This window comes from Chelonia mydas, chromosome 14, assembly GCF_015237465.2.
Source record: "Chelonia mydas isolate rCheMyd1 chromosome 14, rCheMyd1.pri.v2, whole genome shotgun sequence".
NCBI classification, from domain to species: domain Eukaryota; kingdom Metazoa; phylum Chordata; order Testudines; family Cheloniidae; genus Chelonia; species Chelonia mydas.
In genome coordinates, this window is record NC_051254.2 from 4576893 (window position 1) to 4604169 (window position 27277).

Sequence of the window (27277 nt, forward strand, 5' to 3'; positions counted from 1 at the left end):
TTGTGTTTCATGGTTATAAAGCTTTAACTTTTTAAATCTCAGCATCCACTGTCATTAAATAATTATTGTCTGGCCCCCAATAATTTCATGCAATTGTGAAAATGTAAATCAGTTAAAATGCTTAAAAAGAAACATTAATATTATCTGTCAAAATTATAAACAAAAAAAATTTGAATTCTGCCCAGCCTACCAATAGGGTTTCCTGCAGCATTTGCTGCTGGCCCAGGGGCTGACAGCCTGATCACTTTGCAAAGGTTTAACTGGCACTCTTTTGAGCAGCACATTGATGATCAAGCACTTGGGCACCTGACTCCCATTGACTTTCAATGAGAGTTAGGTGCCTTAAGTGGCCTGAGTGCCTTTGAAAATCTCTTTCTCTCAGAGCATTTTGGGCCTAATCCAAGCCGCACTGCATCTATCTATTGACTTCAGTGGGCTTTAGACCATGATTAGTATTTGCATTTTGGTAGCATCTGGTGGTTTCAGGAGCCTGATTGTGCAAGGCACTGTGCACACGTATAGCAAAGAACCCCTCCAGCCTGCAGAGTTTACAATCTAAACAGGCAAGACAGAGGAAGAGTGGGTGAAAGGAAATATTATCCCTCCTCTATAGATGGGGAACTGAGGTGCAGAGAGATTAAGTGACTTTCCCAGGGTCACACAGGAAAGTCTGTGGCAGAGCCAGGAACAGTACTCCTGTCTCCTGAGGCCCAGCCTGGTGCCTTAACCACAAGATCATCCTTTCTTTCAGATTAAGCCCTTTATCTGCATTCCTGGATGCTGTGTTTCTGCTTGTCAATTGCTTGATCAACTGAGTGTAAAAGGTTTGGAAAGAAGACTATAGAAACTAAAACCTGCACCTGAAAAATATAATGGCTTTCAGTTCAAAGCAACTTGCACTTACTCAATTTGATACAATAGCAACCATAACATAAATTCCTATTTTAACAATTAAAGAATGAAATCTTGCTGGTCATATTATTTGTTCTATGGATCTATTTTGTATTTGCTATGTTTATTTTCCAAATATTAAATCAGCTATATTACAGATAACAACACTGGATTTAAAAGAGAAAAGGATAACATTAAAAACATCAAATGAAAGTTAATACAATAATACAGCACAGAATTTATATGGTCAAAAACATTCAGGGTCTTTTCTCTCTCTCCCTGATAGATTTTAAACATGTGTTGACCATTTAGCTTGGCAAAAGTCCCACATTTTTGATAGAAGTTTTGAAAAAATTCACCATCTTTATAAGTGGGGAGAGATCACTCTGAGAATAATACATCCCAATTATTTAATAACAACAACAACTACTAATTAATAATATATGTAATATAAAAAAGCCAGGATGCCCAAGGAATATCATTGCATTTTCTGGTTTAAGGAGTAATCTATTGTAAATCTGTCTCGGAACAGTATATATACTTTTTCTCACATCTTCGTTCACTCTCAACCTAAACTCATCCTTCATAACAATCAATCCCAGGTCTCTCTTTGTAACATGCAAGTGACTTTGTAGAAAAATGATGAAAACAAATGCTACCTTAATACAAACAATAATAAGAAACTATAACTTTCACAGAGCATGTCAGATACTGTGTAGCTATCTTACAGAGCTGAAGGAACCAGGCTGCCCTAGACTTCTTAGCATTGCAGATTTGAAACTTGCAATGCAGGAAGAAAAAAATCTACTTTCCCCACCCATCCAAAATAAACTCCAGATGAATAATATTTGAATGGAGTAAATGAAATATCGACAATAAGAAGCATCAAGAGATGAAAACGTACCTTCATATGGAGGACAGTCGACTTAGTTCCTTATTGCTAAACTCTGTCTTTTACAAACCCTGGTGTTAGAGGAAGTTTGCTAGGAATTCAGGGGGATCCAATAAGAAATGTCTTTTAAACATAGCCCCGGTACACCAAAGTGTCTGCGATTATCCTCACACACAGCCCATCCTCAGCTGTAGTTACATTCACCAAAATATTGATGGCAGTCACCTTTCCTGCCAGCTCTTATCTGAGGGGCTTGAGCCGGAGCTTGGCAGTGCCTGAAAGGAGGTATTGTTTCTTTTTTTTTTTTTTTTTTTAATAAAACAGCAGAGTTTAGAAACAAAGGAGGAATTTGGATCTTTTCTATCCGGGACAGTAATGCACTGATATTACTTAAGAATGACTTATTATTTCATCCCTTTACTGCTAACAATTGCTTGGTAATATAGAAATTTTATCTGGCTAAACTTGAAACTGATAGCAGGGCCCTTGGATCACATGAGTGATGTTGGCTAGCATGTGCTCTTTATAAAATAGTGATTTATTCATATTTATTTATTTATTATTTATTGACACTTCCACAAGCTTAGCACTTAGCCTTAACAGGCTGAAGGACTTGGGATTCCACTCATCCAGCTGGGCCTAGATTTTCAAAGACAAAGAAAGTGAGGTATTTCCATTTTTTGGGTGCCTGACTTGAGTCACCACAAAGGATATGTCTCCACTGCAGCTGGGAATGCGTCTCCCAGACTGGATAGAGAGACTCGGCCTAGCTTCACCCAAGCTGTTGGGCTAAAACCAGCAGGGTGGATGTTGTGGATCTGGTGGGGACTTTGCCTCATCACCCAAGCTCAGTCTCAGGGGGCTGGTAGGGCTTGGGAGCTCGAGCAGTCTCTTGAGGTGCAGGGTCCCCTCTGCTAGTTCTTCCATGGTAGCTTGAGTGGATCTAGCATGAGTCTGTCTACCAGGTGGAAAGACTCGCTCCCAGATGCAGTGGAGACAGATCCAAAGAGCCCACATTTCCAGCGGACAGGTGATCAGCGCTTTCTGAAAGCCAGGCTCCTTTCAAATGAGTCCATCTGAGTATCCAAAAATCATCAGTCACTTTTGAAAATGTAGACCCAGGTTCTTATTTGCAGTGGGGATATTGGGGGGTGTATACCAGGAGAGGAAAAGACCATTGGCTCTGTGGCACTGCAAGAGCAAAAGCTGGGGTGTATAGCTAGATGTGTATGAAACATACAGGTTTGTGCTAGAAAAGATCCTCTGCTACTGGAAAACACCCTGAAATTATGTATCAGAACTTGGTGCAACTCCTTAAACATTTCCGGAGAGCTAAAGCGACATCCAAATTGATGTCTGAAATACAGTGCCAAGTTCATGCATGGGATCTTCACCCTCAGTTTGATTCTTTCCAGGGAATAAGCTATTCATTGCCATTTAGGGCCAAATCTTTTAAATCAAATGGGTTATCCCTGTGAGTGAGGCGATCAGCGTTTGGGGCCAGCTCTTTCACTGTGCGGAGCACCTTCCATTCCCTTGGATTCCAGTGGGGGGTGGAGGCGGCTCATCGATTCTGACACTGCCTCAGGGTGGCCACATCAGGTGGGTTTTCTGGTGGAATTCCTGAGGGCAGGTTTTAAAAGCACAGGACCATGCTTTGACTGAGAAAGCTGGTCGGTCTGGTCCCCCTCTCATCCCCCAACCATACAGTTCACTGTCAACCCCACATGCTGATTAATTTTCAACATCTTGTGCTTGACTTAGTGATCTTAGATCATTGACTCAGAAAACAGGAAAGGTCAGTTTGACTAACATCTAACCCAATGCACCAGGCTTTGCGTCCAAAACAAACAGACGCTGCAAGCAATGCAACCTCCCAGAAGACGATTCCCACATGTAAGAAGGAGCAGGAGGATATGATGTGATTTCTCAAGCGCACTTGCGTCCCAAGGAGAAATGAAGTTATCTATCTTGAGCGCTGTCTCAGGAAAGCAGATGGGGTGGGGGAGGAGAGAATGGCACAGGCTGGAAAATCAAAATACTATTGCAGAGGAATTGTTTTCCTTAATTAAAAGGAAAACGCAATAATCCTGCTGAGATCCAAGACAAATAAAGCATCATTGTTTTGGGTATAAGATCCTAGTTTTTAATCCTTCTTTGCGCAATGTAGGACAACACCCAGCTCCTGTGGGACTAGAGGAATGTTGGCTGTCCCAACAAAGGCTAGGTGAGAGGCAGGGAGACAGGCCTACAGAAAGGAGAGAGATTCCCAGAGTATGTACAGGCTGAACACGTCTACGCTTCTGGACAGCATATGGACAAAGAGATTGACAAAAGGGAATGTAGGTGTTTGCTGAGCTGAAAATGACCTGTCTGTGTCAAGAACTGGTTTAGTGTGGAAATGTGGGTCTTGTCTAGATGAAAAGTTAGTGTGCAGCAAGCTGGTGTGTAAATCTGTGGTACGCTAGCTTGCCACGCACTAACTGTCCATGTGGACACTGCAAACTGGCCCTAAAAGTTCATAGAATTGTAGGACGGGAAGGGCCTTTGAGAGGTCACCTAGTCCAGTCCCCTGCACTCATGTCAGGACTAAGTGTTATCTAGACCATCCCTGACAGGTGTTTGTCGAACCTGCTCTTAAGAATCTCCAATGACGGAGATTCCACAACCTCCCTAGGCAATTTATTCCTGTGCTTTACTACCCTGACAGTTAGGAAGTTTTTCCTAATGTCCAACCTAAATCGCCCTTGCGGCAATTTAAGCCCATTGCTTCTGGTCCTATCCTCAGAGGTTAACGAGAACAATTTACCTCTCTCCTCCTTGTAACAACCTCTTATGTACTTGAAAGCTGTTATGTCCTTTTCTTCAGCCTAAACAAACCCAACTTTTTCAATCTTCTCTCATGTTTTCTAGACCTTTAATCATTTTTGTTGCTCTTCTCTGGACTTTCTCTTGTTTGTCCATATCTTTCCTGAAATATGGTGCCCAGGACTGGACACAAAACTCCAGTTCCTAGTGTGCTTTGATTTACTCTGCTTTGAAACAAGAGAAAATCAATACACATTAGGGAACTTTCAGTGCACGGTAACAGGGTCCGCATGGAAAGGTGGTGCAGGTAGGGTTGCCAGTTTTGGTTGGAGGTATTCCTGGAGATTTCATCACATGACATAATATTTAATTAAAGATTAATCTTTAGTTGCTGGAAATTCCAGGCCAATCCTGGAGGATTGGCAACCCTAGGTGCAGGCCATGCTAGTGCACTGGAGGCTTACACCCCAGCTTGCCGTGCACTGACTATTCATCTAGACAACTGCATGGACTTGTGGGTAAGACATTGACCTGGGCTACTAAAGCCCTGGGTTCAGTTCCCAGCTCTGCTCTCAACTCTCATGTGATTGTGCCTAGGCTCTTAGGGACAAATCTTTAAAAGAATTTAGGTGCCAAAAGATGCAGATAGGAGTGCCTACTTGTATCTTCAAAAAGGTCTATGTCCTTCACTTCAATTTAAATCAATTGCTTCTGTAGAGCAATTTCTACAGAATCCTACTACATTTCTGTTGATTTCATCCCTATGAAGTTCTATAGTTAGCCACAGTAGAAAACTAAAGCTAGGAAATATGCACGTTCTTAGAGGTAATGAAAGGATTAACAGGAAACCAGAAAAGCACCAGTACAGCTGCATCATTCTAGTCCTTTTATAACTTTGTTGGGAATTGTCCTACAGCTGAAGTGGGGAATATCTTCGTGTCACAAGGGCAAATAGGCTGGAATGTATTTAGAGTTTTAAAGTGTCAGTTTTACTGTGGGAACCATGAACATAAGGTAATCACCCAAGTAAATTACTATAATGTTTTTGCAATGTTCACATATCAGAAAATATATTCCATTCATAGATTCATGGATTCATAGATATTAAGGTCAGAAGGGACCGTATGATCATCTAGTCTGACCTCCTGCGCAATGCAGGCCACAGAATCTCACTCTCCCACTCCTGCGATAAACCTCTCACCTATGTCTGAGCTATTGAAGTTCTCAAATCATGGTTTAAAGACTTCAAGGAGCAGAGAATCCTCCAGCAAGTGACCCGTGCCCCATGCTACAGAGGAAGGTGAAAAACCTCCAGGGCCTCTTCCAATCTGCCCTGGAGGAAAAATTCCTTCCCGACCCCAAATATGTAGAGGACTCCCCAAGCACTGTAAATCAATAGAGTCCCTTAATTTGGCATAGCCTATACTTAAAGTTACAGGCATCGGATAGCTGCGTGGTGGCTACATAGACGTACTTTTACATGGTCCCATTTTTTAAGGTGTCGGAGGCATAAGTGCCCTCTGTTTATTTCTTATAACGAATGCCCAGGCAGTCACAGTGTTGTCAAAGCAGACATGAATATGACATAAGACTTCTTCAGATCCAATGGCTAAGGTAGACCTCTTATTTGACTCACTAGAAGGCCGCTCTGGAGGAAATGCCTGTCCAACTTCCATAGCTTGAGAATAGCCCAATGAATGAGGAGGGACCAACTTGCTGGCATAATTGTGCAGTGTTTATCTTTGAAAAGGGATACTGCATTTCCACTCTAATTCCCAGCAGTCCCCCCTTCCCCCTCCCCTCCGGATTAGATTTCCAAACGATCTAGGACATTATAGAGAAATCAGTAGTTGATTAGCTGACCTGCTTAGCTGCAATCACACCTTTCAATATTAATTATCCACTCCTTGAATTTGATGACATTGAGCATCCGCAGCAAGGGCTGCTCAGTGTTTCGCATCACCAGCCTAAGACAATGATTTAAAGGGACAAAATATGCTTGCGGTAGCCTGGCAAGCAGGAAATGAGAGCGCATTTGCAAATATGATTGAGGAACCCGATCGGCTCTTTCAGTAGGTTTAGCCTGCGGGTGACCAATCCGAAAAGTCGGATCTGTGTTTAAGGAACACTAGGAGGTACGAGACAGTGAAGTTTTTTTTTTTTCTCCAGTGGAAGGAAAGGTGTGTGTGAAAAAGGAAAATAGTTCACTAAAACATCTGGGGCAGATCCATCGTTGCGGTAAATTGGTGCAACGCCACTGAAGTCTTGCATCAACTGAGGATCTGCCTCTCTGTGTAGTGATGGTGAACCTCAAAGGTTTGTCGGCTTGGTTTGGATAAACATCTAAAAGTTTGGAAGATCAGCCAGAGTTCAGTTAGAAATCAGGCTGGAAGCGTCACCTGAATAGGCTCTTGTGGGATTTCCAGTCATTACTTCCTCTGTTGTTGGTGGGAATAGCCGCTCTTATGATACGTCAATGCTTCTGCCTTTGGACAAGGCTGGGAAATGGAAGGGCCCAAGAAAGAGAATAAGCATGATGATAAAAAATTAGCCAGTTATTTTATTCCAACCCTAACAAAGGTTCTTGATGAGAGTTTGGCCTGACTCTTTTTGTACCAAATGAATTTGGTGTTTCACCCTTGCCTGCTGTTACTGGGTGAAATTCATCCCCTAGCAGAAGGCCTATGTACTGCTTATGTCTCCTGACGTTCTGAGGAGACAAACTACAGGCTTAATTAGTGTAATAGACGCTGCACTGCCCCCTCTGCCTAGGGGTAAATTTCACCTGCTTAGAGTACATGGAACTCTTGGGCACGTTCATCAGTGTCATTTGAGTCCATCTATTGAAGACAATGGAGTCACAACTGCCTATGCCAGCAGTGAATTTAATGCCTGGTTTTGCTACTTGTCTGTACATCCCCATGAACCTCAGAGGTGTTATCTAAAATAATGCTCTCTTAATAATAATAATAAAATCAATACTAATTAATTATACTTGAGACAGGCCCAAGCCACCAGGTTTGGATCCAGATCTAGAGCTCAACTTCAGGATCTGGGGGGTTTGGTTTTGCCCATATTTATAGCACTTGGGATCAGTCATGAAATTTGGATCTGGGTTTGGATCCCAAATCCCACCCTCCAGAGCATTCAGAACTGGGGACTGTCTTTAGACCAATCTTTAATCATTAAGAAAAACTCTAAGAAAAAATCATGAAGAAAACTCCTTTGCTTTAAGGAGTCTGTCCTGTTTTTGCTAGGTTCTGGAGTATGGGAGTTACGTTTGCCGGTAGGTTTATTGTTAGGAATTAATCACCATGGAAAGTGTGTGGTACAGGTAGAAGAAGCCACAGAAGTTCAGGTTTTGTTTGGGGGTCAGTTTCACTCCTCTTAAAGACCATTGTTTAATTTGAATGGCCTAATGGGACCTTGTCAGGCTTCTATAAATATTTGTGTACCATACAGAGAACATTTTCAGAAGGCAAGTCCCGTGCCCTTTGGCTGCTGGCAATGGCGCCAGTACAGACTTTGCCTCAGGCTGAAGAAATGTGATAATTAACAATTACAAAAAATAAAAGGGAAGAGATTTATGGACAGAATATTTACAAGGGCTCATTACCCACAATCCAGGCCAGGTTTTCAAATGAGCTCAGTATGTTGGAGAGATTTTGGATGCTATGTTCTTTTGAAACTCTGTCCCTAGTTGAAGTTCTTGAAGTTCTGGCCCATTGGCACAGGAGTTTCCAGAGAATCTTGGTTTGTCTGAAAGAATATTTCAAAATCTCAGTGGCACAAAATAAAAAAAATTGAGGCCTTTGTGAATGTAAAAGTTTCTTTAAAAGAAGGTGCGACTGAGGGCCCTGTTTCCTCCATGAATAGAAATGAAAGAATCACGGTGCATTTTAGTAGCATCTTTCAAACCTGTGATCAGCACAACTTGTTAACTTCTCTCATTGCCACTTAGGACTCAGCAAATGCAAGAGGAACATTTAGAAATTCAGTAGATTTACTGGGCTATTTGCTGGGTTCTTAAACTGGAAAGGCCTCTTCTCTTCTTGACCTGTTTGCTTCTCCTCAAAGTTGTTGTTTATACCATAACAACACCTCGAGGCCTCCTCTGAGATCAGAGACTCATTGCTGTGGGTGTTGTACAGATATATAGTCTCTGCCCTGAAGAGCTTACAGTCCAAATGAAGAAGACAGACTAAGGCTATGTCCACATTTGAGCTGGACGGTGGGATTCCCAGCTCCTATAGATGTACCTGGGCTAGCTCTGCTTGAGTTAGTGTCTGAAAATAGCAGGTTGCGCATGATTGCATGGATCCCAGCTCTAGTATGTAAGCTGGGGCTCAGGCGGGCTGTACACGGGGCAGCTAGCCCAAGTGGTCGGCCATACTGCTGTGGATGCAATGCTATTTTTAGGCGCTAGGTTGAGCAGAGCTAGCGGGGGGTATGTCTCCGCGAGCTGGGAATTACACCTCCCAGCTCAAATGTAGATGCACCCTAAGAGGTGGGAGGCGAAACAGAGGCAGAGAGAGGCTAAGTGACTTGCCCATGGTGGCAGAGCAAGTCAGTGACAGAGCTGGGAATAGAGCCTGTATCTCCAATCCAGTGCCCTGCCCACTGACCCAGGGGGCTCTCTACAAGATTCTGCCACAGAAGGTTAGACTCACAGTTTGTCAGACTGACCTAAACAACGCAAGCCTTTGAAACAGAGGTGGGTTCATCTCTTTTTTAAAAAACCATCATCACTTTTGTTACAATTGTTTTTTTAGGCTACACATGTGCTGGCTCTGCCTTATTCCAGCGTGTGGGGGGCCTGCATTCTAGAGGTGGGCAAAGCCAAGGCGACGGAAGGCTGGCTCCATCTGAGAACCGGACTTCAGCTTAGTTCTGCTTCCAGGACTGAGGGCAAGCCAAAGGAAAACCAAGCCAATGGGATCCCTTCACATCGTTTTCTGCCATCCACAGGAATCTTTATTTATATGTTTCCTTTTTCATATGTGGAGGGCCAGCGTCAATGGCTCCGCTTGTGGTTTGATTCCCAAAGCCAAGCGAGTCTTCTTGTCTCCAAACTTGCTGGCTTGCCCATATCTCACCTGGTCTGCTTCTCCCTGTCCTCAGAGGGCATTTGTTCACCGGCTTCAGCAGGAGATAGCTGGCTGTATGCATCATAAACTAATGTTTAGGGTGTGGTTGTGGTCAGGAGAGAGACTATTACATCCTCGTGTTTTGTATTTACTCTGTCAATGACCTTCTGTATCAAATCCACTCCATCTATTACTCAAAAGGAGTTTTTTTCACTCCCAGTCCCAGCATAGTGCCAGAGAATTAAGCCGCTTTCATTCATTAAGCTACACTAAGCAAAAGAAGTCACAAACATCGTTGCTTGGAGTGACTGAAACTTTCGGTGCATACATGAAACTATGGCCTTGATTTCCTGGTTGTGCATCACAAGCAACTCCATTGAAGTCAACCTAGTGATACTTGTATAAAATCAACATAGATGTGAGGAGAATCAGGACCTCTGTGTGCCGAAGCATGACATCTGCCCCAGGCATTTTCCAAGCACTGATTCTGCTGGATGGTTGCAGTTCATAGGAAGAGATCTCTAGTTCTGATCCGACTGAAACCAATGCAGTTGCCCCAGCATAGAGAAGAAGCTGCACGCATTGCAGATATACCAACTCACCTGGGAATCTGAGCTCCATTCCACAATGCAGTGCTTTGTATTTGGAAATGATTGCAGATACTAGCACCCAGTACTGGTGCTCGGTGCATTATGCCCTGTTGATTTGGAGCGATTAGAAACCTTTGAGAAAGAACAGCAAATAGAAGTGGTCTCATGATGACCTGCCACTGTACAATTCTACTTCATCCATTCAGCTTGGGGTGAATGGAGAGTGAGGGGCCTGAAGTGCTACTTCAGCTATGAGCCAACCCCAAATTTGTGTATATGTGTGTATGTGATATTTTAGTCCCTCGACCAGAACCTTCTGCTACACTTCTGGGTCCAGGCTGAATCCAGAATTGGGAAGGATCCAGAACAGATGTGGCCAAAGATAGTGGAAAACTCGCAAGAGCAGATGAAATTCAAGGCAGTGGGAGAGTTGTATGAGATCTCCTGAATTCAAGGCAGCAGTGTCTTTTCCCCAGAAGGAATCGACTCTGAACACGGGGGATGGTTCCACAGCAAAAATGTTAAGAAGAAAAGAGCTACACTGTGGAAGTTCTGGCTGGGCTTGTGTAGACTTGGATTCTGCTCTACAGTAAGCGTATTTCATCATTTTAAGGGGTCTCACTCTGACACCTAGTTCAGCAACTCCATTCATTTTGGTCAGTATGTACATATATACCTTGTCAGTTGGCTGCCAAGACAAGCCAACTGCATTATGCAGCAGTGGCCAAAAAAGGATGAGGGAGGGAATGTGGTGGTGAGGGGAACTGAAAAATTCCTCTCCTGGTCTGATGAAGTTCCTAGCATCTCAGGGGAGGTAAAGAGCAGGGTTGGCATTTGCGTGACGGACCTCTGTGCTTGGACAAGGGCTTGAGAAACTTCTCAGCTCGAGTTCGAACCTCTCCGTAAAAATTCGGGACAAACGTTGGAGGTAAACTGCTAAACCATGTCGTAAATCCCTTCCTCCAGAGTCAGATTCCACTCCCAGCTGCTCAATCAGAACAGCTGGAGCCTGGGTGCCAAAATCTGAAACCCCTTTGCCCCACCTCCTTTCAGCCAATGTTGGACCTAGTTGAGAGTAGGGGGGGTGGGGAGCAGCACTAATTGATGGGCTAAATGGGAATAAGTTATGACTACTAATAATATAGGGCTGGGTTTGTCTGCCGGGGTTTGTTTGTGAACAGTTTTCCTCAAGAGAGAGAGATTCATTTATTGAGGTTGGAAAGGACCCAGTTCTGGTTCCTTAGCCCGCCCTCTTTTGCTTTTCTCCTCACCCTTTTATTTCAGGATCCTAATAACTTTGAAGGAGTCTGATCGAGAAAATATAGAACGTGCTTCAGCAGATGCTCATAAAGATTCAGCTCCACTGAACTGAGAAACTACTGATTGTCAAATCATTACTTACCTTGTAGGTTTTCATACCAGAGTATAACCTCTCTCTGCAATGATACCTGGCCATACGTATTAAAGTATTAAAATGTATGTTCAAATAATATTCCTGCCCCTTCTCCTGACACCAGGGCCCTGCTCTGACACCACTGTTGCTCCTCTACCAAGTTGTAGCAGATGTCTGGGGTTTTGCAAGTCGGCATCCCGCTAGAGGAGAAATCAGTGATTCGGAGTCTGGGTATATATAAAGTATTTATATGCAAGTGTAACTTGTTTTATTTTCATGCATACATCCGTCCTAGAACAGAGGTGGTCACACAGCATGCAGGGCAATCCCATCGCCCGGGAATCTCTGCACAGAACCCCTGCCTGGGAGAAACACTGCTTCAGGGAGTGACTCCAATCAGAGAGCAAACAATGTAGCCACTCCCTCTCTTCTGAAGTTGCCTCTACACAAAACCTTGCATGACCCCAAACTAACAACAGTAACAGTTTGTCTTCCTAAGAGTCAAAAGTTGCTCACACCTAAGGGTAGTGTGCTTCCCTGCTTGGGTAAACAAAACACATGCCAGCTCTGCTTGAACTAGCATGCTAAAAATAGTAGTGTAGTCAGGGGTAGCACAGTGGGCAGCTGCCTGAATACAAACCCGCGTGGGCCCCTGGCTACAGGCAGCTAGCCTGAGCTGCTGTCAGTGCTACTCCGGCTACACAGCAATTTTTTGTGCGTTAGCTCGAGCAGAACTAGCACGCGTCTGTCTACTTGTGCTGGGCAGCACACACTTAGCTGCAGTGTAGACATACCCGAAAAGAAACAACTTGAAAGTGTCTGTGTAGCAATGTTCCCTCTAATTTTTTCTATCCATGTGAGGAATGAATTTTGTTATGTGCACTAATATGGAGGTGATGTGTGGTGGGGGTGGGGCTGAGGGGTTTGGAGTGTGAGGGGGACTCGGGGCTGGTGCAGAGGGTTGGGATGTGGGGGGTGAGGGCTCCAGCTGGGGGTGAGGGCTCTGGGGTGGGGCTGGGGATGAGGGGTTCAAGGTGCAGGTGGGGCTCAGGGCTGGGGCAGAGGGTTGGGATGTGGGGGGTGAGAACTCTGGAGTGGGGCTGAGGATGAGGGGTTCAAGGTCAAGGAGGGGGCTCAGGGCTTGGGCAGAGGATTGGGATGTGGGGTGGGGGGGCAGTGAGGGCTCCGGCTGGGGGTGTGGGCTCTGGGGTGGGGCCAGGGATGAGGGGTTTGGAGTGCAGACTGCCCTGGGGCTGCAGTGGGGAGAGAGGACTCCCCCCCAGCCCTCTCTCACAGCAGCAACCTGGGGCCGGGGGGAGACGCGTCTCCCCAGCCAAGGCAACTCTGGGGCAAGGGCCAGGAGAGAGGCACCTCTCCCTGCCTGCGCAGCCCTTGATAGCCTGCTGCACGGTTGTGGGGCCGCACAGCTTAGAGCGAACTTAGCCACCTGGAGATGATTGCTATGACTGTATAATAGGCTGTCTATCGATCTATTGATCTGTCTTCACAGCCTGTAGGAGACCTACGTACATAGTTTATAGAGGTTTTGCTTGTCAATGTGTGACCGAGGGGTGTATTTATGTGTGTCTGTCTGTGTATATGTGAATCATAGAAATGTAGAACTGGAAGGGACCTCGAGAGGTCGTCTAGTTCAGTCTCCTGCACGGAGGCAGGGCTAAGTATTAGCTAGACCATCCCTGACAGGTGTCTAATTTGTTCTTAAAAAACTCCAGTGACAGACAGAGACACCAAAACCTCCCAAGCTAATTTGTTCCAGTGCTTAACTACCCTTACAGTTAGACATTAGGAATAACTTCCCAACCTAAATCTCCCTTGATACAATTTAAGCCCATTACTTCTTGTCCTGTCTTCAGTGGTTAAGGAGAACAATTTATCACCCTCCTCTTTAAAACAACATTTTATGCACTTGAAGACTATTATCATGTCTCCCCTCTGTCTTCTCTTCTCCAGACTAAACAAACCCAGTGTTTTCAGTCTTTCCTCATAGGTTATTTCTAGACCTTTAATCATTTTTGTTGCTCTCCTCTGGATTTTCTCCAATTTGTCCAGAAATGGACATAATACTTCAGCTGAGGTCTTATCAGTGCTGAGTGGAAGAATTACTTCTCATGTTTTATTTACAATACTACTGCAAATACGTCCTAGAATGATGTGTGGTTTTTTTGAAACAGTATTACATTGTTGACTCATATTTAGTTTATGGTCCACTGTGACCACCAGATCCTTTTCTGTAGTAGTCCTTCCCAGGCAGTCGTGCAATTGATTATTCCTTCTGTAGTGTAGTACTTTGCATTTGTCCTTCCTGAATTTCATCCTATTTATTTCAGACCATGTCCTCCAATTTTTCAAGATCATTTTGAATTCTAATTCTGTCCTTCAAAGTGCTTGTAACACCTCCCATCTTGGTGTCGTCCACAAACTTTATAAGTGTACTTTCTGTGCCATTATTCAAAATAATTTATGAAGACATTGAATAGAACCAGACCCAGGACAGATCCTGCAGGACCCCACTTGATATGCCCTTCCAGCTTGACTGTGAACCAGCTTGCAACTTACAACAGACTTTAGAAGGCTTCATCTTGTTCATAACTAAATACCAAACCCATTTATTCAAGGTAACTTTCTCTGTCATTCTTATTTCTTGTGGCTGAGAAAATTCTGGGAAATTCCCGCTTCTGGGAAAATTCTGTTTCCCGCAAGGATGATCCTTTCCTAGTGGGTGCCGACAGTCTGATTGTTCCAGTAGAATGTTGCTGTCTTGGAAGCTCATGGAAGTGAATTCTCAGGGTATGTGTACACTGCCGTTGGCAGGTGGGGTTACAGTTTATGTAGGCATACCTGCACTAGCTTTAGGAAGACACAATGACATGAGCTTCAGCATGGGCGGTACAAGCCTGCCTGGAACCCTGGGTACGTACTCACATTCCTAGCCTGTGCTGAGGTCCATACTGCCTCAACGTCACTGCTATTTTAGATGCACTAACTAGATCAAAGCTAACGTAGCTAACCGAGCTGCAATCACACCTCTGACTGGAGCGTAGCAATACTCTAAGTCAGACCAGCATAATCCTATGGAATGTAGGGAATTCACAGGTAAGACCAGTCTTTGGGGTATTGCAGAATATACAGTAATACCTATCCCTCGGAGAAACCTGCAACAAGTGTGCAGAAGGGGATAGGGGAGAGGCTGGAGGTCCCTGCAAATTTTGGGTTTGTCAGCCCTTCTACTTCCCCTTCTAAAGCCTCAGACATGGAGTTATATCTGGAACATCATTTAAACCAATGCTGATGGCACACTTTGAAAATTCACCTCCTGCTGTCCCTTTAATACATCTTGGGGCGGAACAGGTTCTGGTTCCTGGCCTTTGTGGTGTTCAGTGATACTGACGTGGCTGTCAGAGCTCCCCAACTAAGCAGGAAGAACTGCAAGCAAAACCTGTGGTACTGGTGGTTCAGAAGGCGTCCACCTCTGAGTCAGCACTGAATCCTTGCCACATGTGAAGCGCACATTTTGCAGACGTCACCTTTCAGTGACCAATAAATAATAATAAAACAATGTCCTAATTGGTATCTATCTTAGGGAATTACATGGCCCGCATCATCATGGTATCTGAGCAAGTCACAATTATTCATGCACTACCCTCATAACACTCCTGTGAGGCATGGCGGTGCTATTATCCCATTTTACAGGTGGGGAACTGAGCCACAGAGAGACTAAGGCCTTTCAGTGGGAGTTAGGTGCCTAAATACTTTTGAGGACCTGCGCCTAATTGACTTGCTCTGGGTTACATGGTAAATCTGTGGCAGAACAGACAGTTGAACCTGTGTGTCCCAGCTCCCAGGCTAGCCACTAGCTAACTCTAACCATTGGACCCTCTTTCCTGTCTTTTAAAGATCCCGTGGAACTTTTTGAAAGAACAGGGCTTGTTTTAATCCCAGTGTCCTGTTTATCCTAGTTTTGGTAATTGCATTCTTTCTGCTGGAGTTCCCCCTGCAGTTTCAGTTGGACATGGTATTCTTTTCCATTTCCTCTCCTAAACAGCGCGCCACATTGCTGTGCATTGTTACAGGAGCAGTATTCCAGTCCCGAAATGGCTGCATTTCCCATGTGGATAAAGAGATTTCTGGGCAGGTAAACTGGCCAAGATTTTCAAACGTGACTTGGATGCCCAAACTGAAGAAGGCTCAGACACATGGCCTGGTTTTTCAGGAAGTACTGAGCACGCACCAACAGGACATACGGTCCCTTTAAGGTGTCTCAAGTTGGGCACCCCAAAAATTGGGCACCCCAAATCACTAGCCACTTTTGAGAAATGTAGCCTTAGTTAAAGTGTTTGGGGATCCTCCAAGATGAAAGGTGCTGTATAAATTCTTATAATTGTTAAAAATATTGCAAGAGAACAGCAAAATAATCATACCTCAGACAAGAAGAGAGGAGTTGCCAATGCCCTAATGATTCCTTTATGGCCATTACATTCTGTTGTGTAAGTTTAGCCAGCTATGCGGTTAGCCAGTTTGAAATGTATGTATTATATGCTGCCAGAGCTTTTGTCACCTAAATGCAGATTTAAGGCCAGACTATTAATTTTGATGATGCTCTATATGCTGTAGCATTGAATATCTGGTTTGGGTGCACAGTGCTTTGTTTTAGACTCTGATTTCGCTAGGTACTTAAACGGGTGCTTCACTTGAAGTACATGAATTGTTCCACTGATCACACGCTTAAGTACTTTGCTGAATCAAGGCTTTAGTCAGTAGCCCTCCAGAGATTCAAGGCTATTTAGGCACCTAACTCCCACTGATTGCTAGGCACCGAAATCTCTTTGAGGATTTGGGCTGACGTGCTTGTGTCTTTCCAAAGAGCCTCCATTTGGAAAGATTGTTTCCTTTATTTTTCATTTACTTGCCCACTGCAAATCTTGTGAGGAAAAACCTGATCTCATGAGATTTGCATTAGCTCTGTCTCAAGAGGTTCTGATACACTTCTGAGCTGATGTGTGCCTATCTGCCCAGGGCCCTGAACCTGATGAGGGTCTCCCATCTTTAGCTGAAGCCCTGTTACGGTGATCACAGTGCAGGAAAAGAATGATGTCTTCAAGGCACCAGCTTGCCGTTGAGAAGTTCTACTGGGTTTCCATTCCTTGGGAGAACGCCATGGTTTTGACAAGTATTCTTTAACCCCATAGAACAGTCTTATGTTTCCAGGGCCATGTGTGAGCTATTTCTGAGCTTGCAGTGCACAGACCAAGCCCATTGCTTTGTAAGTCACTTTGGAAAACATCAAGTCTGAAAAGTGCTATGGAAAAAAAAAATCTATTCAAAACCTTACGAGTATTTTCATGAGAAGTTGGAGAAACCCAGTGCAGACAGACTGAGCTAATTACCAGGGCTGGGCAACCTTGTTCTGAAAACATAAGACCAGAACTGAACGCTCCCTCTTACAATAGCAAGACTGTGCTGTTTGGGGTGATTATTCTAAAAACAGTAGTAATGTTTTTTAAAGTGCTATTAAAGGCAATGGCCAAAACAGCACAGTGCCACACTTGGAAAATCCACTGCCTGAAATAACAGCTTTAGGGGGACACTTGTCAAGGTGGACTACAATTTTGACTTGTTACTTAGGTTGCAGGCTGTCTGTACACATAAACAAAAAAGATTCAGACAGAATAGTACAACGTATGTAGCATCTTTTATCTCAGCATTCCAGATTTGAAAACATTTAATTAAGGGCAAAATTGTGATTTTGCTCATGGCCAAAAGTAAGGAGCAGCATGTGGCTGCATCACCCCAGGAACAGACCAGGGATGTATAAGAATCATCTCCGTTCCTGGCTCCTTCTTTGCTTGCAGAGGAAGGTAATTTGGTATTGACAGATCAATACTCTGTGCTGACTGAGATGTGCTAACCTGTGCACTGGGGGAGGAGGTATTTAACCAAGGCTCTGGCCATGGCTTGCTCTTTCCCTGCTCACCTCTATGTCTGTGTGGGACAGTGGTGTAGTGGTCCCATGGAATCCAGTCTGTCCAACCCCCATGCTGCGATTGGCAATGCAGGAAGCCAGCATAAGGGAGTAAGGGAGTATAATAACATTACTCCCCCTTTGTGGGCACATGTAGGGCAAGGGACACACTTGCCCTAATTGAGCCTCACAAGTCCCCTTTGAGATACAGATTCAAAATTTTTTATTAAAGCTAATGTTAAAATTATATAATATGCAGGTAGAGAAAAGAGTGTTTGTACATCTGGGTACAGTGCTTAGATTATCCACAAACACAAGGTTTGTTTTTAAAGTCATAAGATACATATAGTGCATAATCAGCAATAACCCAAATTTAGGTGAATGAATTTAAGAATACAGTTTAGATATTTAGCATCCAAGTATTCGGGTACATTACTCATGAAAAAAGTAATACAGAGAGATGGTGGCGGAAAGCAAAATATATCAATGAGTGAAGACTGTCCCTCAGTCATTGAGAAATTGGGATAGGTTGTCTATTTAGAAAAAAAACAGTCCATCAGGAAAATATTTGAGTTACTTTCCCGACTGTACTTCTGATCAGCACTCCAGCTCATCCCTCCTGGTATTGCTGATGTCTGGTGATGTGTTTTATGTAGATATCCCTCCACCATCTGATGGCATCCGACACCATGAGTTGCCGCATCTCCCGAGCGTAGCGTTGACCGACTCCACGTTCTCTCAGCACTCGCTCATTACTGGGGTCCCACGCGCCCATGGCTCCAACAATCAGCACGTGAGTTTGAACCTTGTAGCCCCTAGCTCTCAAAGTGTTGGCCAGAGTGGTGTATTTTATCCCCTTTGCAGATGTGGAAACAATGGCACAGAGAAGTTTAGTAACGTGTCCAAGGTCAGGCAATGATTTGGTGGCAAAGCTGGGAATGGAACCTGGGAGTTTTGACTCCCCATCCACTCCTTTAAGCATTAGCAACTGGACTTGTTCTCACTGCTGCGCGTGAAGCTTTCTTGTAAGCCATGAAATGAAATTTCAAGGCCCCTCCTGCTGTCTCCTTCGAGGAGCAACAGACCTGTATATTTCACTGCCCTGTACTGAATCCACTCAGCGGGAGCAGATGGGCAAAGTGCTTCATGCAGGCTTGTGCCTGCGATCGTGAGGAGAAAGTGGGTTGTTATTGTAGGCCTGCAAAAAATTAAATCAATCATATTTGCTGCTCTCCTTGAAGTTCTAAAGGCCCAAATTAATTTTACGTTAGAGTGGGTCAATTTTTTTGGCCTGACAGAGCTACTTTAAGACAGGCTACTGACTGAGATGTTAACAAAACACGACATGCCTGCAAGTTGCATTTCCAGTCTCCTTGCAGAGACACACTTCCTGAAAATTACATAAGATTTATGAATTTTCTTTGACATTCCAGCCAATGAGGAGGAGAAGTATCCTTAACCCCAACTAAAGAAACAGTGAATACCTGCCAAAAGATACAGAACACTCTGTACAGTTTCTACCCCAGTGAACGCGTTCAGATCCTAAGGCCCAATCCTGTGTGGCGCTGAATGCTTTGGAGAGCTGTTAGGTGCCCTCAGCTCCTCTTTCAGTACATGGAAGCTGAGGGGGTTTAGTACCCTGCATGACCCGACACTGTGAAACAAAGAAAGGATTTCTAATTGGGTCTTGTTGCAAAACAGCCATTTATTAGCTGGTGGAGCAAACTTTCCCCTTTAGGTTCCAGGAACCCATTTTTATTATTTATCTGTAGTGCAATAGCAGCTAGAACTCCCACTTGGGGACTGGGTCCCTGATAGGCATTTAGTTTTAGGTAGAGGTGGGTAAAATAAGAACCACAGTAGAACTGCCCCCAAAACTCAAACCAGACTTTTGGGAAGTTTGTAAAAAATTTGGATTACCTTCCCCCTGCCAGGAGTTATTTTTCATGTTCCCTCTCAACCTCTGAGCTTCCTTATTTCAGCTGGGACTATAAAATGAAGTGCCAAGTACCCATAAGTAGAGCTATTTCCCATGTATCTCCAATCTGACCAGTCCAAGAAAGTGGGTGAGAAATCTGGTTGTAATGAGTTTCCTAGCTGAAGTTTGCAGACTCTTTATGTTTGGATGAGATTCTGAGTTTTTAGAAATGTATCTGAACCAGAACCTAACTTCTGAAACTTACAAGGTCTGCCCATCAGTTATTTTGGGGTGGGTCATAATGAGATTATGTTGTGCACCTACGAGCATCCATCCTTTCCAATTTATATCTGTCGTCTTAGTCAACCCCTCACCATGGTATCTGGTCCATAGCAATTTATACAGGCCTTATACTCTCAAATGTCTTGTTTGTTGTTGCAAAACAGAACCTCACTGCCTGTCTCTGAAACCATGGTATAGTTCGTGTTAAATAAATGTGCTGTGATTCTTAAGCTCGTGCTTTGTAACATAACTGGGAAATGTAAATGTGACCATTTTTCACGTACATGTTCATACAGCAGGAGGAACTCCATTTAAATTAATGGTGTTACAGGGGACATAAAGTGACTGTAAATCACAGGGAAATTGGACCTCTTTAATCACCACCCATCTTCCTGGAAGTGTGTCTTGTCGACATGAAATCACTGCTCTTCCCGAGAATGTTCCGGGGTCTCTACATGTCTATGTGTGGAATGCAGAAGGAGCCCTGGTGCGTCTCATGGTGGCTGGACAGATAAAAAGTGGGTTCTACTTGGTCTAAGAGCTGAATTCCAACAGATGGGCAAATAATACTTGGGTATTCCTGCATGGCATGTCTGTTAGCTACTCAGGGGATAGAGAGGATCCAGTGGAGTGGCCCTATCACCGGCTGTGGTGGCGGGACCACCTGTAGGGAGGTTAAAAATCTCCACTGTCAATGCCAATGCCTATTAGGCCAGAAAAGCACCTTTGACACCATTAGAAGGTCCTTGACCTGTTGTGTCAAAACCCTGATAAAAAAGTGTGGGAAAGTCTGCTGGATTGATTAAGCCTTTCCCCCCACCTCCCCGCCTACACATGCTGGCCCGGGAATGTCACTCCCTTGTTTGATCTGAGCGGTGAAAGTCCTTGTGAAGAATGAGTGGAATTCCACAGGACCTTCGCTGAGGTGATAAATGAGACCGGGAGCCAGGAGGTTTACAGCCTCTTGGCAAGAGGGGGCTTGTGCTTCCGTCTGACGCAGTCGGTGCCTTTCTGCAACTCTGCCTGGGGCCGGGGAAAGAAAGGCCTCAGATGGATGGACCTTACTCGTTTTTTTCCGGGTGCCAGCATAACAATGTTACTAATAATGAATGACTGGACAAGCCAGCAAAAGCTGCTAGTGAATTCAGGTGCCTCCATATTTTCAATACCTTTATGTGACTCTGGTTAATAGATTACCAGGGCCAACTGGCACCTCTGACCCCCAACCAGGATCTCATGACTGATGGATCAGGGCCAGCAAACAATGACTGGGTAGAAAAAGTGAAGTGTTGCCCACTTCTGTGTTTTTATCACACATCTCATGTTCTTTGATGTTTTCTTTAAGGCTCCAGCTCCTGGAGTCATGTGAATGTCAGCTTTTGTTGTTTTTAAAAGGTAAGTTTGTAGCCCTTGTGATTGTGGAGAAAAGCTTGAAAATGGGACCCGAGTTTAACCTAGAAGAACCACAAATCTATTATTATGATTTTAAATCTCTTGATTTTTGAAGCTAATCACAAGAGTTTTGGGGCCTGACTCATGATTTTTGAATGGTTAGGTTTGGCAATAATGCAAGTGGCATGCAGAAACTCAGAGGAGGCAATAAGATGTTGTTTGTGATTCTGTACTGCTCCTCTGAGGTCTGGGTCTCTCTGCATTGAAACACTGAAATGTGTTAGGGGCCATGGCCAATGGTGTGACACCAGGAGGGCCAGCACCTGGAGTATGCTCCGTGCAAGTCCCACTTATTCTGAGAGTTTAAGCAAGACTCAAGTGGTATACGGAGGTTGTGCTGGCACAGCAGTGCATTTCATGCACAAAGAACCCGTTCACAAGGGCCAAAAGCTGGGAGCAGCTCGCCACATCAGCCAATTCTCACCGTTCCCTGCAAGACTTGTCTGGTTTCTCAGGCACATCTGGGAGTAGTAGGTTGAGGCAGTGTGTGTGTTTGGCTTTCAGAACATCACCATTTAGGGTAGCTTCTTCGGATGGGATATTCAGAAGCACCCAAGGGACCATAAGTCCTGCTGAAAATCAATTGCTTCTGTGCCCCTGAGTCACTTAGGCACAGATCCAATGGGAGTGAGGCACCTAAATACCATTGAGGTGCTGGGCCTTAGACACTGTAAAAATCCCACCCTTAATGGTTAAACTGGCTACACGGGTTGGTCTTGGGAAGGAAAGCTCCCTGTGTCCTTTGGGGCATTTCCTTTTGGCTCACACTTGGCTCAGTTTTCCAGGATCTGGCCTGAAGTGAATGGTTTTTAATAGGAGTATTAGTTGTTTTCTCAGCTTTACGAAAAGGGAAAGTGAGGCAGGCAGTGGGGATAAAATGGCTTGCCCTGGGTCCCCCAGTGAGGCCTGGTCTGCACTTAAAATGTAGGTCAACACAGCTGTGGCACTCAGGTGTGTGAAAATCGACATCCTGGAGCATATGCTGACCTAACCACTAGTGCAGAGGCAACTAGATTGACAGAGGAATGCTTCTATCGAGCTAGCAACCACTGGGCCCTACAGCGATGGAAAAACCCATTCTGTCTTGGTAGGCTGCGTCTACACTACAGGGTCATGCTACTGTACCCTTGCTGTCGTCCTTGCAGTATAGACATGGCATGAGTCATAGCAGAGCCAGGCACAGATTCCCTCTGATCTAACTGCAGTGCCATTTTCAACAAAACCCGATTTCAGTGGGGGCAGGATCTCGCCCACTATGTCTAGAGTGAGGCTATATGATAGCTTAAGATTTTACCCTGGTGTAAACCAGGAGTGAATCTGCTGAAGTTAATGGGGATGTAGCTTCATAGCCAAGATCAGACTTAGCTCTTATCTTTACAGTAGGCTGCACCCCAAGACCAGATCTACACACAAACTCACACTGGTTCAATTAAACCGGTTAAAGGCTGCAAAGCTCTTAGTTCATGTTAAGCGCAGCTTACGTCAGGTTAGATTAAACGTGTTTCTAATTGACTTAAGCTCAGAGTGGTTTAAACTGGAATAAGAGTGAATTTGTTAAACTAGTGCTAACAGCTTTGTGGACAGACTAAAATAATATCTTCAGTTAAACCATCATGACTGCATATAGACAAGCTCTGAAACCCCAGGCTTTGGGATGTGCGGAAGACAGGTCTGTATCTGAATTCTGTGGCTTGGGTCCATCTCAGGTTAAAATAGTACCCACCTCGCCATGGCAGTTAATACGCCTAGCCTACTTCCCCAGAGTAGATGAAGCCAGTCCCCACCTTCAGCTCCTCTGAGAGCATGCCGGTCCCTCTGCACACAGCATCTCCTTTTATAACAGTACTCCCAAGGAAAGCTTGCACTTCGAAGGCTCAACCCTATCAATTTCCCCCACCATATGTTTTCATTAAAAAGTTTATTGCACATTTTATCTTAGGATTATTTGCCATCAATTAATAAAACATGTTGCCTGCTTCGAATGAGCATGCTTTTTCTAAAGAGGAAGGGAAAAAAGAAATATAGAAAAGAAAGACATTACCATGACAGATGGTGTTTTCTAGCCTCTCTTCAGCCCAATAATAAAAAAAACTCGCTGTATGGACATAGGAGTGTTATAATTTAAGTCACTTGAGTATTTAAGGACCTGATCCAAAGCTCTTCGAAATCAATGGAAAGCGTCCCATTGACTTCAAAAGGCTTTGGATCAGATCAAAGTATATTATGTCATAAGATGTTCATGAATATATGTACTAACCCGATTAGAGGCTTCAAATTAGGGGGAGACAGGTTATAAAACAGGCGGAATGTTTGCCATTGTGAACAGACCTGAAATATATTTGCTATTGTTACAAAATGCACTATGTCACCCGCAGCAATATGATGGTCTAACAACTGCCTTTAATCATGTAAGCCATGTATGCACAGACAGAGGCAGGGACTGAAGGTGAACTAAGGCAGCAGAATCTGTTTATAACACTCCGTCGCCTCCTGAGCCGTTATCTTCCTCCAGCTGAAGGATTTAGAAAGGGAATGTTTTTCCTCCTAGTGTTCAAGAAAGTGGCTGGACGGAAGTCAGTTCATGAGCCTGGCCTAATGCTTGCTAGGTAGATGGGACCTGGAGGAAAGGCAAACAAGCATGCTGCATCCACAGTATGCTGACAGATTTCAGAGTAGCAGCCGTGTTAGTCTGTATCTGCAAAAAGAAAAGGAGGACTTGGGGCACCTTAGAGACTAACCAATTTATTTGAGCATAAACTTTCGTGAGCTACAGCTCACTTCATCAGAATGCATTTTCCACTTTATGCATCCGATGAAGTGAGCTGTAGCTCACGAAAGCTTATGCTCAAATAAATTGGTTAGTCTCTAAGGTGCCACAAGTCCTCCTTTTCTTTCCACAGTATGCTGGAGATGCCCTTTTGAGTTGGTGTGGATTTGGTACATGATGTACACTTAGCAGTTATTACTCACTGTGCCTGTTTACCTGATGGGAAACAAAGATACATGTGGCAGGGTGTCTTGTATAAATAGATGAAGGGGAAAGAACTGGCTGAGGATAACCCGCTGGGAATTGGAGAGCGAAACATTCCCGCCTCCCTTCGACTATGTCTCAGCTTTGATTTATGCTTCTGATTGGATGTTTGTCTGGCCTGATCAGAGAGTTTGGGCATGAACGCCTGTTGACATTTGGTATTTAGCTCTGGGTAAAGTTTAAACAGGACTTATCACAACTCTCACACCTTTGGAAGGCTACACTGGTTTAATAGTATGTTTCATGCCACCTCTTGCTTGATTTTTTTTTTTTTATATTCCAGTTTCTTAGTATGCAAAGGTCTTCTGCAAAATAACGAACTCATTCATTTCTATCTTAAAACACCCCCGCTGCACCCAGTACTCAGGTGCAGGCTAATTCTCCTGTCACTTATACCAATATAATATAAATCAGGAATAACTCCACTAAAATCAATGACATTTCAGAAAACCGTCATAAGGAATTAGGCCAATTTTTTCTGTTAACCAAACCCTGCTGACTTTTCAGAAATTTTCTGTTAATTTATTTTATATTATTTTTCATTTTTTTCCTGGGGGGGGAGGAGGGACTGGAAATGCCAAATAACAAAATAAAGGTCGTTCTTGTGGCACTTCTGGGTCTATCAGAAGCAGATAACAGTAGAAATTGCACAAGAAGGCTTGTTCTTGTGAAATGTTGAATGAGGGATGGTCACAAATGTTACATGTTTTCTGAAAATATTTGTTTAAAAATATGAAAGGTTCTTTCTTTCAAAAATCCCTCAACCTGAAGGATTCCTAGCGTTTTGTTTTTTCTCTTTCTGCCTTCCTACCACCTTTTGGCAAAATGGAAGGAAGAAAAAAGGGAGGAAAAGGAAACATAAAAAACTGGAGAAGCCCAAAAGAATGAAAAACTATTTTAATTTGGAAAATGTAAAAAAAAATTGAAAATTTGTACTTTTTAAAAAATGCCCAAATGAATGAAATGAAATGAATGCTGTCGACTGGCTCTACTTACGACGTGTCTTTGCATAGGTAAGAAGCCCAAATAATTCTGGAAAATGTCCAGTTCTTACTGTTTGTATTACAGAGATGCCTGGAGGCCTCTACTGACACCAGACCCCAATTCTGTTATGTGCTGTAGACACATTTAGTAAGAGAGAACCTACAATTAAACAGACAAGCCAGGAACTGAGGGGAGAAAAGGACAGGCGAGCAGAAGGCTGGAAATGGAGACACAGCAACTATGTCTGGGTCCTGGGAGCTTGCTGACCCAAGACTGATTTGTGTGTGGACGGAAGTGGGGCTTGGACTCAAACCTGAGTCATGGCCAAAGTGTAAACGGGGGAATAGTCCCGCTATTGTGGGGAACTTTCCTGGCTTCTGCACTACCCCGGTGAAGTGGGCTAGCGAAAGGATCTGAGTCCTCGCTCCCACTTCTTTTACCCAGTGGCTTCCCTGCCCTTGAGGACTCCCCTTCCACTCTCCTGTCTGGCAGAGTCCTCGCAACCCCAACAAGGCTGGGCCCAGGATTCCTGGGGGGCTCGACCCCCCAACCCTGCTGCAGTCACCTAGGATAGGGGCTGGGTGTCTCCACTCTGGGCACTGGGCACTTCTCTGACCCACTGACCATTACGTACAAGTTAAAGCAAATGCAAGTTATTTAATCAACAATTAATTTTAAAAAGAGTAAGGAAGAATGAGAAAGGTTAAAGGAAACACATCAGCCCGCTCTGTGGCAGGGAACATCACAGTGTCTCTGGAACGTCCGGGCGGTTCACAGTCTGTTCCTTGTAGGTCCCAGGCCCCTTCTCAGGCCCTGGCTGTGCAGCAGGGATGCTGTGGGTTGGACACTCGCTCTGGTGGTGGCCACACGCTCTCAGTGGTAGGACCCTTCTTCCCAGTGTCGCCCCTGCCCTGTCGGGGATACGATCCAAGCCTGGCCTTCAGAGCCTCTTGGCTGAGGCGTCTCCCTGTGCTGGACCCGCTGCCCAGGGTCCCTCTCGCTCTCCCCAGCTGCTCACCGCACCCAGCTCCAGACTGCTCCAGCCCCAGCTCCACCACTCGGTCTCTGCACTGCCGCTGCTGCTCTGCCTCCAGCTTCCTGGGCTGCTTTTCTGGCCCCTCTGGCTCTGGTTGCTGCAGCTCTGCTCCAGGGCAAGTCTGCTCTCCCTGGGCTGTGCCTCTGGCTCTGGGGCTGCAGCTCTGCACCGAGGACAGGGGCTGCTCTCTCTGGATCTGGCCCAGCTATGCTCCCCAGCTCAGCTCGGGCCCCTGCTTTCTCCTTAGCTCGGCCCCACTCTTGTCTGACCCAGGCAAATCCATCTCACACGGAGAATGGGACCTCCCTGGCCTCCTGACTCCCTGATTAGCCTGCCCGCTCTGTCATTCAGGCTGACCTGGAGCATTGGCCTCTCCCCATTGTTCCTGGAGGCTGTCAGTCTCAGGTTCCTGATTTCCCATCGACCCTTCCCCCTTTCTAGTACTGGGAGCTAGCAACTAAAACACCCCCACTGAATGTTAGTAAGGGAGCAACAGTTCCCTGACACAAGCTTAATGTTCAGTGTAGACATAAAGAGATATCTGGTGACTTGGCCAAGGTCACGCAGGAAGCCCACTGTAGAGCGGGGAGTTGAAGTCACATCTCTAGACTCCTGCTCCAGTGATTCAACCACAAGATCATCTTCCTTCTAACACCATGCACTCGAACCCAAACTCCAGCTCCAAACACCTCTCATGCTTCGTGAGTGCTGTGAATCTGAAGCCAGATCCTGATTTTGCAAATAGCTCCCACCGTCCCAGCATACCACACCAGAGTGCTGGATCCAAATACCCCCCATCTGGGGGAGTTTGGAATCTGGAGCTGACCTGTTGTTATATATTTTATTTCATATAGAGAGATGAAAAGCACCTGTCCAAAGGTTCTGAGGGCTCTGTCAGCGATTTAAAAGGACAAGATCAAATACCATTTCACT

At 44.7% G+C, this 27277-nt stretch overlaps 1 long non-coding RNA gene across 2 annotated transcripts in view; it reads left to right on the plus strand.

The window, feature by feature from the left end:
• LOC119567490 overlaps positions 1–27277 on the plus strand; it is a 97301-nt gene that overhangs the window by 7397 nt on the left and 62627 nt on the right. Inside the window, exon 2 of one of the 2 annotated variants that reach the window (XR_005227505.2) lies at positions 18298–18434. The exons of the other annotated variant lie outside the window; for it this stretch is intronic. This is a non-coding gene — a long non-coding RNA (uncharacterized LOC119567490). The remainder of the gene's footprint in view (positions 1–18297; positions 18435–27277) is intronic. 2 annotated transcript variants of the gene reach the window in all.